This window comes from Mustela lutreola, chromosome 1 (genome assembly GCF_030435805.1).
Source record: "Mustela lutreola isolate mMusLut2 chromosome 1, mMusLut2.pri, whole genome shotgun sequence".
NCBI lineage: Eukaryota > Metazoa > Chordata > Mammalia > Carnivora > Mustelidae > Mustela > Mustela lutreola.
In genome coordinates, this window is record NC_081290.1 from 259,309,143 (window position 1) to 259,327,270 (window position 18,128).

General features: G+C 32.9%; 1 protein-coding gene and 1 pseudogene across 5 annotated transcripts in view; one reads left to right on the forward strand and one right to left on the reverse strand.

Annotated features, from left to right (window-relative positions):
- IMMP1L (inner mitochondrial membrane peptidase subunit 1) overlaps window positions 1-18,128 on the reverse strand; it is a 79,819-nt gene that overhangs the window by 44,012 nt on the left and 17,679 nt on the right. For 3 of the 5 annotated variants that reach the window (XM_059138871.1, XM_059138898.1, XM_059138888.1), the window contains exon 2: window positions 15,075-15,186. The exons of 1 other annotated variant lie outside the window; for it this stretch is intronic. The gene's annotated coding sequence lies outside the window, so the exon portion shown is untranslated. Of the gene's footprint in view, window positions 1-12,263; window positions 12,354-15,074; window positions 15,187-18,128 lie in introns of all 5 variants that reach the window. One more of the 5 variants, XM_059138879.1, reaches the window with a different exon arrangement.
- Window positions 12,330-12,994, forward strand: LOC131839025 (lipid transferase CIDEB-like; annotated as a pseudogene).

The following is an 18,128-nucleotide window of genomic DNA, read 5'->3' on the forward strand; positions in this document are numbered from 1 at the left end:
GCCTGCTTCCCCCTCTCTCTGCCTACTTGTGATCTCTTTCTGTCAAATAAATAAATAAAATCTTTAAATAAATAAATAAAATAAAGTATTCACTGCTTTAAATATGACCTGAGAACCTAATTCAAAATGCAAATTCACAGGCTCCCATCATAAAGCTAATAATAAGAATTTGTGGGAGCAAGACTACAGAATCTATAGTTTTAATAGGCTCCCGGGAAGGAAGACCCATAAAGGACTTTGTGCTGAGACCAAAGGACTTTGTCACTTGAGACCACTGAGACATACTCGACATTTTCAGAGATTTAACAAAAGTTAACCATTCATCATTATTAAACTGAATCTTAACTTTGGGAGAACTCTCAATTTCACCATCAAATAAACTGTATCATTCTAACATTAAAATGATTTTTAAAAACCCAGTGTTGTTTTCAGAAGTTCACTTTTTATATACATCCAAGTATCAAAACTCATTTTATATTTATAAATTATAGGCAGTTAACACTTTTCATACAAATAAGAGCTTTCAAAGAGTGAAATACCAAAACCATCAAATTCACTCACCAATAATCCCCCAATGACTATATAAGATCCATCTATTTCAGAATATACAAATTGTATGTGCAATAGCTGAAGGGTATTCATTCAGATGGAAGAATATCATTTAGCTTTATCATAGGCTAGCTGTCACTGTGCCAGTCTACAGTTCATGTACGATCCTTTAGAGAGACACTAAGTCTCATAAATTGTCAAAAAAGAAAAAAAAAAGGCTCAAAATCTCTTAAATAACCAAGAATTCCTATTATTCCCATCTTGCTTTTGTTACACCTGACTTACTCTTTTAGAAATTCTTATCATTTCTCTCAGTCTATATCCATTTCTCTGATCTCTAAAATCAATTCCCGTAACTTTTATGATGTCATTAGTCAACTTTGCCAATAAATTTAGTATTTGTATATTTTAGTATTTGACTCATCAAAGATGAATCAGATTTCTCCATAAGTTACCAAAAAGGTATGAAATTTGGGTGATCTTGAATCTACCTGAAAATTAATGTGTACCACTGAGAAGACCTTATATGTTTACAGTGAATTTAATTAAGATGAGTTTACTTGGGGGCTTTCCAAAGGAAATAACCATCTCTAATCAAATAAGAATGCCAAGGATGGAAAAAGAAAAAAATATTAACTCTCAAGAGCCATTCAATAAATGGTTGAATAAAAAGTAGAAAAGTAGATACAGACTATGTTTAATAAAAGCTTTGAGACAAATTTTGCTTTGAAAGGAAAGCTACTTTTAAAAAATAATTATAAAGTACTACTAACTACAATAAAAAGTTACCCTGAGAAAACACACTACTTGGCAAGATAATCTGAAATTACATATAAACCAAAAATTTTGTATTTAAAATATAAGTGATTACACTATGAGGATAAGAAAAAGATTTTAGTCCACTTATTTCATGGACAGATCTTTTTACTGTGATAGTAGAATTTTAAATGAACATCTTCTCAACTAGTAAAAATACAATCAGAAGGCTAAAGAAGTCCTTTACCAAACGAACATAATACCATTCAGTAAAAATATTGTTAAGCTTTCTCACCCATTCATTAAAAATGTGACAACAAATGAAGAAACACATTTTGGAATACAGTATCTTCGAACCAGTTAAAACAAAATCCACTAATAATGACAAGTTTGCTAGGTAGGTTTGACCAAAGATTTCTACATAAATTTCTTACATTTATTGATTTTTCTGATAAAGATCTCCTATGAAGAAGAATAAAATGTACTCTACGTAAACAGAGGCTACAAATAAATCAATGCATTGTGTATAATAGATGATTACATTTTAATAATTCTTACAATTGCAATGATTATTTTATTCACCTATATCTAGTTAAAATTCTGAAGTTTAAAAACACTAAGGTTAAGGCCTTATAATCCACTTTTTAAATATAAAGCTACTAAACAAAAAACAACAACAAGATAAAAATCAAGTTCTATGAATAAATATTTTAAAAGTAAGTACTCTAGGATCATAACACTGACAACACTAATTATCTTTTCTACTCTTGGCAGTTATGTTGTATACTGTTTGGGTGACTGATGGGATAATTTCACTTCATTTTCTTTCAGTTTATTCTGGACCATGTAGGAGAAGAATATTAAAATAATTAACACCTCTAAACAAAGTACTTGATAAAGTTTTTAGATTAAATAAGATGCTTAAAAAAAAACCACCTCAATTAGCTAATACATAACTCTAGAGCAAATAACAACTAAACCTCTACCGGTTAAAGAAAAACTTTCATTAGGAATCTCTGATTTTATAAAATGTCATTCAGTATTAACTATTTTAGGACTTTTATATATTAAGATCATAAACTTTCACAAAAAAGCTCTTTTCATTAGTTTGAGCTAGCATTTTCTTAATTATCAAAAATATAAATGTCTGTATATTTTTGTATCATTAAAGATTTTACTAAAAACATTTAATCAGCAGACATCAAAGTGGTGAGAAACAGGTAAAATGTATGATAAAACAAGTTATTTCAATTCCTTACATCTATAGACATTTTGATTAATTTATTGATAATGGCCATACAGCTGAAAGAAAACTAAAGTATTTAAATATTTAATCTCAAATATAAATCTTTACCAATAGCAAATACATTGTCACTCAACTTGTAAAAGTATAAAACACATTTTTATTTGAACATTTTAATAAATTTTAAGTTATACATATAGTTTATGTATGTCTTACCTAATTTATAGTCAAATAGCTTTTAAGGTGGCTACATATTAAAAATAATTAATAAGAAGCATATTCTTTGCCTTGATCACCTGATTTTTTGTTGTTGTTGTTTATAAAATTAATCATAGTTAGCAGGGTAGAAATCGCTTTGAGCTTCATGAATGACATCCAAGAGATGGGAAAGGATTAGTTCTCAGTTGCTGCCAGTTATAGCGCCAGGTGGCTTTTTCTGCAGTGAAGGTGTTACCGATAATCCCATTACACTGGTACTAAATCTTGCAGACATCAAAATTATCACCAAGGTTCCTTTTCATCCCATCCTTTCCAAATGACTGGAAGTCGCTTCACCTGAAAGAAGTCAAATCCACATGCAGCTGCTGTTTTAGCAGGCAGCAAACTCCCTGAGAATGCCAGTCGTGATTCAATTTTGCTGTGCTGGTGGCCCCCTATTCCCTGTCCAATAATACATCTGTTAAAAAATCCTACAGCTACAAATCAAGTTTAATCCTACCAGAGACCTCATGTTGGTCTTGTCTTCCAAAAAGGCAGCAGGTTCTGCTGTCTATCTCTGGGGAATACCCTTTAAATCCCAGCTCTACTTAGAAGAATAAGCTAAGGATCACAAAACATGACCTCAAAAACCCTGATATGACTATATTCTGACCCAGAGGCATTCATTCTAGGTGAAGATTAGAACTTTGCATAATAAGATTACACAGCAAGTGAATGATATCAAGGGACTATCCATATGCAGCCGCCTGGTTTTCTATAGACAGCCTGTGCTCTGCAATATGCAGTGCAGACGAAAAAGAGCTTGGTCTTTCTAGCTGAAATAAAATAGATTCACATAAATTAGTTGGCCATTTCCAGATTCCTAAATCCCCTATTACATCTTTTATTGACAGCTCCTGTGAGGATAGCACAAATGTTATTCCTTTTTATTCTGTGCTTCTATAACAATCATGCTCTGTAATTGAAATGTACATAGATTATGGCTCGAAATTAACATCTTGTTTGCTGTAATCTTGGATTACAATTGACTGTGTACATAATAAAATTAGGAAATCAATGGATGGATTTATCATCTCCAAGAAACTAGAGGTATTGTTTAAAGAATAGTTTAACATTTTGTGTCAACACTTTAAATGCAGAAGTCACAGAGAAATCAATAAAAATTTAAGTGAGTAAAAGAATACAACAGGCATCATGCAATATCTACAGAAAAGTTGATTACATAAAAATTAGCTCACTTCCTTCAAAATTTTAAAGTGTTAAAATATTCAAAATGTGAAAAATTCAGAGATCTCATGAACATATGATTTGCTCTCAAACAAGGTGAATTACACATAAGGTCTCTTTTCTTTATAAAGTGGGTGCAGTAGCTGTATTTTATAAACATCACCTTGATCATTTATACTTTACAATATTTGAATCAATTCAAATCAGTTGTAACTCAAGGTTTTACAGTTCTTAATTACATGTTTCTAAAGAACTTAATTAAGTTCCCTCTATTTTTTAATATATACAGAACATTTAAAATGTATAGAATCCTAGAAAATTTTATGTTCATTTTTTTTCTTCCAACAAGTTTAAAAAATTTTGAGTTCTAAGCAAACTTATATGAAAAGTGAGATATACATTCACACAAATACCTGTGCAGAAAAATCCTAAGAATGCGAAGAGTTCTCGACTTTATTTAAGAAAAAAGTATTGGGACGCCTGGGTGGCTCAGTTGGTTAAGCAGCTGCCTTCGGCTCAGGTCATGATCCCAGCGTCCTGGGATCGAGTCCCACATCGGGCTCCTTGCTTGGCAGGGAGCCTGCTTCTCCCTCTGCCTCTGCCTGCCATTCTGTCTGCCTGTGCTCACTCTCTCCCCCTCTCTCTCTCTGATAAATAAATAAAAAAAAAAAAAAAAAAAAAAATTAAAAAAAAAAAAAGAAAAAAGTATTAATATTTGCCATGAGATTCTTTTAAAACTAAGCTCCTTGGTATACTTGAAATATGTTTGACAAATCTGATTTGCCCACAACTGTTGCAGAGCATACTACATCCATTACATTAGCCATTCCTTATCATTACAATATATTTAAGGGTATCTATACAATATCTGAAAGTACTCAGGAGTCAGAGGAACTAATTATGGATTCTGTGTATTAATCAGGCAGATATATACCAACAGTATCAATTCTAGAGCTATAAAAAATGCCATATGTAATTTTAATTACATAGCTCATAAATATTCTTTGGTCACTTGTGTAGGATATTACTAGAAAAGTAATGAGGAATGCAAAAAATACACATTTTGTTATGATATTTATATCTAGAACTTTAGAGCTACAATGTTCAATAAGGTAATCTTAACTACATATGACTACTGAGCATGTGAAATGAGACTAGTCCAAATTGAGATGTATTAGAAGTATAAATATACAAGGGACTTTGAAGACCTAATACAAAAATACTAAAATATTTTACATTGATTACACACTGAAAGATAATATTTTGGATACAAGGATTAGATTAAATAAAATATATACATGACTTGCATTATATTTCTATTGGACAGCACTGTTTTAGCAAATCATACATTTTCAATAATAAATTCCTAAGCTAACTGAAATTGCACAACTAATAAAAAATACTAAAGCAAGACGTTATTTTGGAAAAACAAACATTCCAATGTCAAGTCTGACAGATAAGCTAAGAGAAGAACAAAATGAAGTCATTTCAGTGTATATTTCATATTTCTAACTTAAGGGGAATGGGAGAGGAAGGGACTAACCAAACTGCTGATCATCAGCATCAAAAAAGAATGATGTTTTATAGTTACAAAAATGCTTAGTCTAGTAAACAGAATTGTACAAAAAAACACATTTTGGGCAACTTCATAAAAGGGCTAGTTAGGTCTATTATGTTACCACTAATTGAATCCAATAGACAGCAACTTCAGAAAACGTCTGGATCTAGAAAGGGCCGTGATTTTTTTTTCTAAGGTGTTATATAATTATACATAATTATATAATTACATAAAAATTATGTATTCAAAATTTAAAAATACATTATAAGTAATAACTACAGATATTTGAAGCATTTAATATATTTCAGTATTTTAGCAAAATAAAAAAGGTCTATTTCATAAATTATTAGAAATCTGCTTTTCCATCAGTCTTTTCATTATATCCATCACTGTGGGTTAAAAACATCCATTAATAAAAAGGGTTTTACTGAAATAGGGAAGACTGTAAGTAGTTAAAATATAAAACATATATCTATTTTAATTCAAGAAACTTAATGGCAGATTTAGTATGACCAGACAATTGATGTCCTACAATTAAAATACAAAGTGTATCTCTGTCACACATTGACATATTATTTCAATATAAACAGCAGTATGTGAGGTATTAACTCATTTAAATGTTGCTTTTCCATAATTATTACTTTATAACATTTATCTAAAAATACTAAGACTAATGATGAAATATGAGTATCAATAAATAAGATGGATAAAATCTAAATCAATTCTTTATGATCTAGAGATGTCACTTTTTCCTAGCCTTTTAAAATTATGTAAGTTCTTTCCTTTTCTGGTAGCAAGTATCACACAGACACACAGACACAGAGAAACACATAAAAACAAAATAATAACAATAAAAAACTTTCCAAGCATCAATATATGAGTGTAATGATATTCAGTCTAAGTTAATCCCCAGACATCCAAATTCATGAATAAAAATTCATCAGTTTTAAATACACTGAGCCTATTAAGCAAGAACAAAAGCATATGCACAAAAGAGCTTTTAATATATTTCAAAGCCCACAAGAGCCATGGTCTCATTAAAATTATAAATTACACAAACATGGAATGAAGATTCAAACTGCAGTGCAGCTAAGCAGATTACAGAAAACCCCGCGTTCCATATGATAACACACCATGGCCCTCCCAGATGGGGGCTTGGAACAAAAAGGCCATCACCACAGCTAGGGAAAACCTCCTTGTGATCTCTGGTTTCTGTTCAGCAGATGACAGCCAAATAATATGTTGATTATTCTGTTTGTGCTGCTAAGCTTGTAAGATGGAATAAAAGCGATATGATCTATTGTGAACCCAATGCTAATGTGTTGCTCCACTCATAAATAATATACTGAATTTATTTTGAAACTATCTTTTATCTGAATTTCAGTTTTTAAATGCATGAATTAAAATAAAAGCCATGGCAAAATAATATTTAATTTGATGCTTTAAACTAAAAAGTGTAATGACAAGTGAAAAATATCTAAGTGCTTAGTTAACAGTCAAGTACAATTGCCTTTAATTTCAGCACTGTGATCAGAGACAAAATACATCTTTGAATAGGCAATTACCTCATTACAAAATATAAATGCAAAATTAAAAAATACAATAATCCTGAAGTTTATAATATACATTACCGCAAGATAAAAACTAAAATACCAGAGCATATAAAAACATTTTTCTGTAATATAATAGCATGTAATTAGAACATATCTAAAATATTTCTGAATAATAAAAAGTATCAAAAGTATCAAAAGTATCAAAGCCTTATGAATGTCCATAATGTGTACACATACACAGATGGATGCGAACAAAAAAATCTTATTAAGATCAAAATAATTAAAAAGCTTTTAAAAATAATTTTCAAATATATCTAGAGAACACCTTTCCTTTTTTATAGCTGTAGAGTATTTCATTTTATAGATATGCCATAGTTCATTTAACCACTGTCTGGATGACAGACATCCACAAAATAAATATGCAAACACATTAATCAAGAAATATGTATTAGAATGCTTATAGTAATGTTATATGGAAAACCATCCAAATGTCCACTAACAGAATGGATAAAGTGATAAGATCGAAAGGAGCAATGAAAATGAACCAACCACAACCACATGCAACAACACAGATGAATCTCAAGACATGATACTGAGTAAAGGAAACCAGACATAAAAAAAATTCTATTGTATAATTCTATCTATACAATACAAAATACATACATAATGTTCTTTTCTTTATCTGGGTGCTGGTTACATGGGTTATTTGGCTTCTAGAAAATTCACTGAGCTACCTATTTTTAGTATCTGCACTTCTCTGTATATACAGCTTTCTTCAAAAAGGTAGTTTTACACACAAATATACACTATACAAAGGTAGTCAAAATCCTTGTTATAGGAAATCTAGAAACTGACATAAAATCTGAAGGTGAAAACTAAACATTCTTATACTTATTTGAATAATCAAATTTTCAACTCAATAGCTGAGACAAATGCCTGGACTCTTTTAAATGGAAGAGCAAAAGCCACTCACCCTATTACCTCCTGCAACCCCCTAACCTCTAATACCATATTTTCAGAGGTATCTGGCCTTTCTGTGAGGAGTTGCTGCTGTTGCTTTAATAACAGAGCTAAAATAATCTCAGGACTGAACATTTGCCCTTAAATGAGAAAACAAAGTACCACAGAGGACAAGGCAGTATAAAGAATATGTATGTTTGCTGTTTTCCCCCTTGCCTTCAAATTTCATAAACTTTTATTTGTTAATTATGAAAGCTTATTACCTAATTATAGGACTCTCTTGAAAAATTTCATTTTATTTTTCAATGAAGCTAAAGAAAATATAATTCTTTAATAACAGTATCATAAAAACAAAATGAAATTTCATGATACTATGATAATAAACTAAACAATGTATCTCATTACCTGCCACTTAAATATTTTCCTTTATTTCTATACCAGAATCAATACAGGAGCTACAATACTGTTTTTCTCATATGGAAAAAATACTTAAAGAAATAAGCTAAAAGAGATCCTCTAAAGATTACAGGGCTCATTTTTCATTTGCATAATAATACAACGCTTACTATCTATGAGGCTCTGAGGATAAAGGGGTAAAATGAGCTAATTTCGTGGTAAATATAGCAGACTTACCCCTTTCCTTCCCTCTCATTTGATTTACAAATGAAACAATACTTTTTAAAAAAGATTTTATTTATTTATTTGACAGAGATCACAAGTAGGCAGAGAGGTAGACAGAGAGAGGGGGAAGCAGGCTCCCTGCTGATCAGAGAGCCCAATGCGAGAGGCTTAACCCACTGAGCCACCCAGGCGTCCCAATACAAAACTATTTTTAATGAGTAACAATATTCAAGCAATATTCAAACAATATTCAAAAACTAAAAGCAATCTACTTGATATACAGTTAAACTCCTATCTACTCCATTTTCCTCACCCATTCACATACAGGACTTAAATTTTAGAAAACCTTCCAAATTTTATTTTTTGCAAATATAAGCAAAAACAAATACGTATTTTTATCCTCTTCATTCTTCATGCAAAAGGTAGTTTATTAAAACACTGAACTTTACCCTTCTTAAATTTTTATTTATTTATTTATTTATTTGAGAAAAAGAAAGCACGAGTGGGGTGAGGGAAGAGGGAGAAGCAGGCTACCTGCCGAGCATGGAGCCTGATGCAGGACTAGATCCTGGGACCCTGGGATCATGACCTGAGTCAAAGGCAGACACTTAACCAACGAAGCCAGCCGGGCACCCCTGCCCTTTTATTATTTTAAGATTTTTTTTAAAGTAAGCTCTACACCCAATGTGGGGCTTAAACCCACCACCCTGAAACCAGAAGTGGCACACTCTACTGACTGAGCCAGACAGGTACCCCGAACTTTGCTCTCTTAAAATACCAATGTATGTTTCAAAACTTTCTAAATCTGCATAGAGAAAACATCCTTTTTCTTTTTTCTTAGCTGTATTTTATTGTATAGCTATGCCACAGTTCATTTAACCAGTACCCTACTGATAGACATTAGGGGTGTTTCTAATCTCTGGTTACTGCAAAATGCTACAGCAAAAACTCCTATACATACATTATTACATGAGTACACAAGTATATCTGCAATAAAGTTTTGCAATTGATATGAAGACCAATGTGTAAATGCATTGGTCTTTCTCCAGAAATCGCCCATTTGTCTTCCATGGGCGTTGTATCATTTTGCCCTTCCACTACAGATATTATCTCGGATGTATCCTAGGTAAAGCTGTTCCTCTCTTTGGGCCTCTAAGATATTTTGTTTATAAGGCAATTCCCAAAGATGTTCTCATTGCAAAAAAAACTCCACATTCTTTGTTTGTTTTATCCCCAATTGTACATGTAAAATTGGTTCATGTAAGTTTTAAAACAAAGGAATTTTCAAATTTTAACAAAAACATCACTGACATAGGAAATCATCATATGCCTAATGTACTGTGATGGCAATTATTTATCTTTCCCAATTATCTCCTGTGATCCAAAAACCAAATATACTTTCCCATTTCTGGTTTTTGGTTTTTTTAAAAATTAATATTCAGTAGTTTATAACTGGGTAAGCAGTCAAATGCATTTCACTTTGAAACGAATGTTTTCCTGAAGCACTATGTTTTCATGAAACCAAATCTGTGTTACTTCTATATTGTCCTTGAAAAATCTATCATTTCAAAGGTGGTTTAATTATTATTTTTTTTAAGATTTTATTTATTTATTTGACAGAGAGAGAGATCATAAGTAGTCAGAGAGGCAGGCAGAGAGAGAGGGGGGAAGAAGGCTCCCTGCACAGAGCCCCATGTGGGGTTCAATCCTAGGACCTGACCTGAAGGCAGAGGCTTAACCCACTGAGCCACCCAGATACCCCAAAGGTGGTTTAATTTTTATGACTACCATTTTCAAATGGCAGTGTCATCTAATACATTGTTTCATTTCAAAGCTCATCCTATCAAATATTTTATAATTAGGAAACACTGACTTAAGTGCATTGGACTTCCCATTTGAAGGAATCCTTAAGCAACTCCAGTTTCAGTTTCAGTATTTTATAAGAAAATGTGTACATGATACTTTTTATTCCCCAAATAAGGATGCACAGGTATATGCAATCTACACTGCATTTCCACTGCTCAGAAATCAGCTGTCAGATAATCTCAGTCCTCTCAAACAAACTGGCTAGCCTAGTTGATGAACCCAATGTAAATTTTAAAAAGCTGCCATACCTTCTGTGCCCTTAGTCAGTAGATGGGGCAGAACCATACTTAAGCTCTCATCTAAACAACATATGTTATGCAAATGTTGATTTTAGTATTAGAGTCAATATAATGCAGACAGCAAGACAAGAATTACGTAACAAAAGTAAAACACAAAGCAAAACAAATGCCACACATTACAAGTAGAACCCAGGACATAAAAACATATCAGTTTAGGACAACTTAGAAGAACAGTCCTACATAGCAAAAGCTTCTGAGGAAATCACATAAATTACGTGAAGGGACTGAGGTTCATAATGACAACTCTGGGCCATAAAAACAAACAAGCAAACAAATAAGAAAAAAACCTTAAATTATACTCCATTTGTTCTGTTTAAGAAAACAGGTTAAATTTTCTTTTAGAAACATTTTGAAAAAATGTTCCTACAAAACAAGTTTTGGCACATAAAGGATAAGATTCAATTATCCATAAAATGAACAGATAAGAAATATACCATCTGTTAATAAGGCCTAATGAATGAGGACTCACTCAAAGTAAAATTCTCCAAGTTAGAATATACTACTACACCTGTCTTTTAGAAGATGAACTGTGATAAAAGAGTGGTAACATTTTGGAAGCTTCAAACATGGAATTCCCTGTCCTAAGCCAATTCTTGGTTAACAGTCAAAAGAATATCTGATAATTTTTGAAAGCTTGTCAGGGAAATTTTCAACTTAAATGGCTGGACACATTCAAGAAAATACCCTAATTTCACTTTTCCCTTTGTTTTCTTTAAATCATGACTGCCAAGTAGACAAGTTGATCTGGTTTCTAGTTCTGACTGGCTAAATGACCTTGTCCAAGTGACTCAATCCCTCTAGTCCTCCTTAGTTTCTTCATCAATAAAGGAGTTATACAAAATACAACATGATAGTTAACAGAATGAATGAAGTAATAAAGTAAACCAGAGTTATTACCTTAAGTCTTATAATCTATTTCTTCACTAGATCTATATATCTAACTACACATACGCTATTTTGAGACTATCACAAACCATATGCCACTATACTACACGCTTAAGGCCTAGGGTAAAAGAAATTATAATCACTTCAGAATCTTTTCCAATATTTAATATGTGTTACTTTCAGGATATAACAAATTTCTCAGATACTCATTTAAATTAATTTAAAATATCATATAATCAATTAGCTTTAAGCTGAAAATACATTACTTTTTCTACCTGACACAGATAAAAACATATGATATATAAAAGAACATTCATGGCAATGTCATTTATAATAGCCAAACACTAGAAACAACCCAAATATCCACCAGCAATAGCCTGAATGAAATCTGTCATAGTGATTCCCAATGAATAATGTACAATGATGAAAAGGAATGAATATTACTTGCAACTACATACATGATCTTCAAAACATAATGCTGAATAAAAGAAGGAAGAATACATATGATTCTAGACAACGGCACTTACCAGCTGATCACCCATGTCCCATGCTGCCTGATACACCACTTGTCACCCCATAGCCATGTCAGGATCATGATGTGGCAGGCAAGTACCACTCTGAAGGAAAGCGCAGAGGCAGTCACAGGCGCTAGTCTTTGGTCAGTATCCAATAAGAGCTCCGAATTTAGCCATTGTGTCTGGACCTCAGCTCCACTACCCCCAGCCACCTTTCTGGCTTTGTGATCAAAGCTGCCAACTGCCAAGAACTGCTGGATAAGGCGATAGAGACCCTTGAGCTGACTGAAGTGCTAACACTGGTTCTAGAGGAGGATGGGACCTTTATGGAAAGCAAGGACTTCTTCCAGCTGTTGGAAGATGACACATTCCTGATGGTACTGGATTTTGGGAAGAGCTAGACCCCAGCAGGAATAGTAGTGTTATATGGCCCAGGCCAAGAGAATACCAAGCACAAAAAGGACATCACTCTCATCACCTTCAATGCACGGAAGCAAAACCACTGGAACTTCTTTGGCAGCCTAACATCAAAGCCACATTCTACAAGCTCTACTCCCATGAGCTGTGATTCTCAGGACCTGGTCCAAAGCAAGTACTCAGGGGGCTGCTCCAGCTGGACCTCCATGTTGCTGCAAGGCCTGGGCCATATGTTGCTGAGAATTTCCTCCACCATTCACCATGCAGTAGAGGGGGCTAAGCAGTGGCCGCAGCAGCAGCAACAGGGTGGCCTCCATCCCTACTGAGAAGGGGGTTCTGAGCTTCTGCCCCTAGACTTGTTCTAAGAAATACAATGTAAGAATAGTGACAGTATCAGGTTTGGAGTCCACAAGCAGTACACACTAGACAAACTCACCTGTTTTCCCCCAATGTTCTCTAACTGCACTTTGACAGGACTCATCCACCCCTAACCTTATACCCTTTCCTGAAGAATGCTGTCCCTTCCTAGCCATCTTTCCAGTCTCCCACTTACTGTGAAAAGCCACAAGCCTGTCCACAGGCATCTTGATTCCACCTTAATTGTTGCTACATCTACATTTCTTAAACTCCTTCTGTCCCTAAGCTCCCCAGTACACTGAAGAGAGTCCTCTCTGACTTTATTTACATTGAGATCTCTAATTCTTTATATACTTCTCTTCCAAAATAACAAAAACATTTCTAATAAAAATATTAAATTGTTTACCAAAAATACACGTGATTCCATAAAGATTAACGAGAGAAAAAGTGAACATATTGTTGAGAAATACACCTAAAAATGATAAAAACTATATAGAGACTATATAAATAATTACCACAAATTTCAGGACATTCATTACTTTTTTAAAATAGGAAGATTATATCAAGGGTTTCTGGGATGCCAGTGATGATTTACGGTAACATGGATGCTTACTTTATATTTATTCCTTTTACTACACATTTTTTTAAAGATTTTATTTACTTATTTGAGAGAGAGTGAGAGAGGAGAGACCACAAGCAGGGGATAGGGTAAGAGGGAGAAAGAGACTCCCCCCTTAGCAGGGAGCACAATGCAGGGCTTGATCCTAGGATTCATGGGATCGTGACCTACGCTGAAGGCAGACACAGCCAACTGAGCCATCCAGGCACCCCTACATTTATGTTTCTATATGATGTTATGTTTTATAATAAGTTTAAAATGGTATGCTTTCTGAAATAACATATTCTTACAGAGAAGGAAAACAGGGTTCTTCTTTTTGCTAACAATTTATTTTCTTGTCTACATTTCTAATTCTTATTGTAATATTTGATAATAAAGAAAGTTACTATGCCTAATTCTCCACAATCCTAATTAACAGTGAATTTCACAGGCTTTTCCAATGGCTACAAAAAAGGTACCAACCCATTAAAGACTATAAGAATAGCTATCCTATTAAATATTTGCTTAGCTCTATATTGTTTGTTACTTTTTCTTCTTTTCAATGAAATGTATGCTTCCTTTAAAAAAAAATCTATATTACATTAAAAAAAAATCTACATAATTTTATACAGGCTGCACTCCAAAAACTGTATTATAGCTCATCAGAAAGAAGAAAAACACTCTTCTTAACACATTCCTGACAATTATCTAACATTTTCTAATAATTTTGGGAGCACTTGTGTATGCACACAGTATGAGGTTTCATAATAGGATGGACATAGATATGACACTTGAGGTCCAACGTAATGTTACTCTGTGTAAATATTTCACTGTGTGTACTAGAAAACATGATAGCTGGATTATAGGATGGATATACAAAGCAAGTTACACTTAAAGTCCACTGAATAAAGTATAGCATAGGGTGATTCATTCAAAATAGATCCAATAATGCCTAATTTAAATTATACTGGAGCTGTTTTAAATATTTCCTTTGGAAAAACAAAAGTATGGGAAATTAAATTACAAAAAATAGTAATAAGAAGAAACTGACTTCAATTATAAACACTATATGCATACAATTTAGGAAATCCCATCACCTATAAGCATCTTTCAACGTATGTTTGTTTTAACTTGTAGATGTCACTATACAAGCAGACAATGAAATTTAGAAACAAAACCATCGGCACCTTCATCATACTCCAGATACCAACACAATCACAATGGTATCACCCATTATGATAATAAAGTTGCTTTTATTGTATACTGTTGTTTTTCTATGAATGCACCCTCTTTAGTGGACCCAGCTAACCAGTTATTTGCCCATCTATTAAGTGCCAACTTTAAAGAATTACACTTTGTCCAGCAGGGAGCAGCATTACAACATTCCTAAGACTTAATATGAACATGAAACCGACAGAAGAAAAAGGAGAAAAAAAAAAAAAAACACTTACCATAGGTCTGTTCTACAATACATTCAATTTTTAGGGCAGCTGCAAGGCTTCCAGAAAAAACATCTAAAGCATGTCTCAAAGTATATATGGGTAATCCACAATTTCAGGATTCCTAAAGCAGGAAATCAAAATTGTATTAGGTAAAGGATTCCCTCAGCCATGTTGTGTTGACTTAGTATACAGTACGACTAAATGTCTCTTAGTTGTTAAGGTATACATTCCTCTTAGTGGGTCGATGGGATTTTGAATCAGCTCTATGATAATACTTTGCATAAAGCAATTAAAAATACCCCAGAATATTAAAGCCCTTTATCCACCAAAAAATTTAAGCAGAAGTAAATGGATGACATATCAAACTAGAGAGAACTGTCATCAAGGACTTAAAGTAGTTGAGAAGTCAAACATGTACAGTTCTAATATATCAAACTCTAATTTACAAGTAAAAGGACATAAAGTCATTTCTACATGTCCGCATGAATATTTGAAGTTAATTTTAACAATGAAAAGGCAGCAGAGAAGTAGTATGTAATGCAGATCTGCTAAGACTGATTAGTCAAACATTTACTGAATGCAAGTAATGCACATGATAATGCAGAAAAACTGTGATGAGTTAAAATGTGACAATAGAAAAACATACTATGTTTGAAACTATCTTGGATGTCAAAATTGCCTCCTAGTCAACTAAAATATCTCCATGTCCATTCTTAAGACTGAAAAAATTTTTTTCAAATTATAAAATGAACTTTCTGTTACAGAATAAGTAAATCATGGGGATATAATATAAAGTGTAGAGAACACTGTCAAAAAGATTGCAGTAACTTTGGTGACAGATAACTAGACTTACCATTTCATAACGTATAATATATCAAATTACTATGATGTATACCTGAAGCTAATAGGATACTGTATGTCAATTTTACTTCAAAATAAAGATTTATTTTCACTTCTATTTGAGATGTTAAACAGTTTGCTTCATATTGTTTACATGCAACATTTCAGTGTCTACACTGAAAAATAAAAATTTTGCCATTAAAAGATAATATGAATATTCATCTTGAAATATACATGATTACATATAATTTACATAATGCACATGATCACAAATCAATATATTATATATGAATATATTTATTTGAAATTTAATGAATAATATGTAAAATGGTTCCTACTATTTTTTTCTGGCAAAATAATATGAAAAGCTTGATTTCAGTATATGATAGCAAGACTACAGTGATTCTCTAACAATTACAGTTAATTTTAATGAAGTCAAAATAAACTGATGTATTAATCTTCTACCCTTTAACATTACATTATTCACAGCATTATTTCTTTTTTTAAAAAAAAGATTTTATTTATTTATTTGACAGACAGAGATCACAAGCAGGCAGAGAAGCAGGTTGGGAGGTGGGTGGGTGGGAGGGAAGCAGTCTCCCCCCGAGCAGAGAGCCTGATGCAGGTCTCAATCCCAGGACCCTGAGATCATGACCTGAGCTGAAGGCAGAGGCTTTAAACCACTGAGCCACCCAGGCGCCCCTACAGCATTATTTCTTATACTTTGCCCTCCTTAAAGTCTTTCTCTTATCCTACTTCTTGGTTTTGCTTTTGCACATTTCACTTTCTGTGATACTTATTTCTACCAGTCTATCTTTCCTCTTTCTAGTACATTTGTTTCAAACTCAATTTTGTTTTACTCAAACTCCTCCCTCTATGATCCTACCGTCTTTTCCTCTTTTATGTTAGAACCCCTTAAAAGTGAGTTTTTTCTGCAACACTCTGCTTAAATATACTCTTTCCCCATTTAGAGGCACTGTCCTTGCTCTTAACAATCTAACCTGACTGGAAACTCAATAAACTTATATTGCTGCTACTTATAAAAATATTCTTTCTCTGATTTACGTACTTGAAGAACTCACTAAACATTTTGGAGTCAATATTGAAACTCTCAAAAACTCAAGAAAATTTAACCTCACACACTCAGTGTGTGATCACCACTGTTCTAATAAAGAGGTGATTTAGGATCTCACCATGACCGTATGAATAAATACTGAGTAACAAACTTCTTAAAGTCAACAGAACTTTAGAGCTTTTTATTAATGTGTGTCCATGCACATACGCACACTATTCTCATTAAAAAGCAAAGATGCATGAAATAAACCCTTACTTCTAATATAGATTGTCAAGTCTGAAAAGAAGAGTGATTTCCCTATTCAGGACTCTCATATGAATATTAACATTAATGGTATTAGTATAGTAAAAAACAATCTCATAATAAAATATCACATACAAATATTGATTTTTTAAAAAATTATGAATAGTTTATAATACATTTATAATATAATTACTTAAAAAGAGATTATAGTGAGTTGGGTAGTGTTCCTCCCTCCCCTCTGAATTCATAGCCACCAAGAATTTCAGAATGTGACTTTATTGGAATGTAGGGTTTCTGCAGAAAAAATTACAATAAAGATCAACATAAGATCACGACAGGCCCTAAATCCAATGAGCATGCCCTTATAGGAGACGGAAAAGGACATACAGAGACATAGAGAAAGACAATAAAAATGGAGGCAGAGGTTGGAATTATGTTGTCACAAGCCAAGGCACAACAGCAGCCACGAGAAACTAGAAGAAGCAAAGAAGGATTCTCCCAATGAGGCTTTGGAACAAACATGGTTCTGCTGACACCTTAATTTTGAATTTCTGGTTTCCAAAACTGACAAGTAAAAATTTCTTTGTTTTAAGCCACTAAGTTTGTAGTAATTCATTATGGAAATCCTAGGAAATTAATCCAGATTTTGGTACTGGGAAGTGGAACGTTGCTCTAACACACACCTAAACATAAAAAAAAAAAAAAAAAAAAAAAAAAATTGAAGACTGTTGGCAGATTGACTTAAGAGGCTGCTGGTAGAAACAGACATATTTAGGAAATCCTGGTAAAGGTTCCGAAGGTAGTAGACAGAATGGCAGAGAAACCCATCATCTTAGAGACTACATATATTGTCAGAATCAGAATGTTGTAGAAATATGAGTGTTAAAAGGGCTTCTGGTAAAGTC